The sequence below is a fragment of the Egretta garzetta genome, unplaced genomic scaffold (genome assembly GCF_000687185.1).
Source record: "Egretta garzetta isolate BGI_Z169 unplaced genomic scaffold, ASM68718v1 scaffold71, whole genome shotgun sequence".
NCBI classification, from domain to species: domain Eukaryota; kingdom Metazoa; phylum Chordata; class Aves; order Pelecaniformes; family Ardeidae; genus Egretta; species Egretta garzetta.
Window position 1 is genome coordinate 939,080 of NW_009258618.1, and position 1,927 is coordinate 941,006.

Sequence of the window (1,927 nt, forward strand, 5' to 3'; positions counted from 1 at the left end):
CTGGGCAGTGTGCTGGGCACGCTTGTCTTCTGAATGAGGCCTTTGCCTGTCATACAGTTGTGTTCGGCAAAGCTTCTCCAGGCTTAGCTTGTGGACAGACCTATTTGTACGTCTTTTCCGTCACCGTAACAAACAGCCCTCAAACAAGTAGTGGCTCTGAGCCAGTCTGTTCCACCTCCTCTCCTGAGCTGCTGTGCTGACCACCCTGCAAGAAGCCTTGCCCCCAGGTCTGCCAGGCACCTTGCTGCTCTGTGATTGCTTTTTGTGCTCTGCTCGCCACACATCTGCAAGCAGGCTTTGGAGAGGGGTGTTCTGGGGGTGGAGGACACCTTGGAGAAAAGGCAGTGTGTGCGTGGAACTGGTCTGGGGGTGGCACAGAGCTCTGGTCTGTGTGTGATGGTGAGCCTGCCCGCAGCGCAACCCTTGCTGTGTCCCCGTGACGTTCTCCGGTACTTAACCTTTGTGCAACCCAGAAGCAATGCCAATAGCCTGCGCGTTTTTACAACGTGCTGGACTCTGTGCCCTGGACTCTGTTTTTAAACCTGAACGTGACCATCTTCTTGATGCATTTCTTCTCCCAGGTATTGTTTCAGTCTCATTTATTGCAGCAACCAGAAGCAAAGATTGCATTACTTGCTTCTTAAATGTATGACTCGGATTATTCTTGGATTATTTTTTGTTATATCCAGCAGAGCAGATAAGACTTGCTTCACATTGTAGTACTTAAATTACTCCCTGAAATGTTGATGTTGAAGTATTTGTTTAAGGCTTTATCTGTATTAAGGTCTTGCACTGTGTTGGCTCTTCTCTTGTAACAACTCTTCTAGCAAGAATGTAATTCCGGCAGTTAGTGCTAACTTGGTTTGGTGTCTTTTAATAGACAGAACCCAGTTTTCTGTGCGTTTTACCATGGGACATTTGTGAAAGGTTATTTTTGTCAAATGACGTTTTCTTTTCATGCCATTGTTCACTGAAGAAGTTTAAACTGGAAGCTGGTGTATGCTGTTTGAGGTGGTTTTTGCTCCTGATTGCATGCCTGGACTGAAGGAAATTGGAAGCCATGTCCAAACTGGCATTTTAGCTGAATTGCCAGTTCGGTGTGTTTGTATTTGGGGCATGAGAATGGTTGTTAGAGCTCCCATTTGGGCTAAGTGGGAATGGGAGGTCCGGGTGCCAAGTGTTCCAGCAGCTGATGTTAAAAGCAGTCAAACCTTTGCAATTCCATGGCATGTAGTCTAGCTTTTTTCTGTGTATTCCCCATAATTCCTGATGGGAATCGCTGCCAGCTCCAGCACCATCTACTCCGCATATGCTGCCAAACTGGATTTCCTACCTGTCCCTCTGAAAGAGCAGCTCTGGCGCACAGACTCCTCGCATGGGGTGGGCAGGGGGAGGCTGTTCTGACAGCGCCCTTGTCTCGGGCCAGCTGGGGTGCTGCTCTTCTCGGCTGGGCGGCCAGCATGTGGTGTTTGCTGGCTCAGGAGGGCTTGCCTTAGGGTGTCCTCAAGCAAAATGTGTTGGTTATAAGGGTGCACTGTAGTTCGCGTGGAATGTAAGGCACACACCGGGCACAATGTGCAAAGCACGCCCATGCAGGGCCCATGAAGTGCGGTCCCTGCTCTGTGGCTGTGTCGGTTCTGTAACAAAGCAGTTTGGAAGCAGCTGCCCCTCTGCATCTCTGCTTTTTGGTATCACAGATTCCCAGCAGTACATGAGCATCCTTGCACAGGAGAGGGGTGAAGGGTGCGGGTCCAGGAAACAACAGCATTCCTTGTGAGTGTAAAACCAAGCCTCGTTGCTGCTAGAGGCATGGCTCTGTCAGTCAAGTAGAGCAGACTTCCTAAAACTGAATGTAGGTTATTGCAGGCCCTGCTTAAAGTGATTTGGGGAAAAGCAACATCAGTCTTCCCTCCTTGCTTTAAAGCAG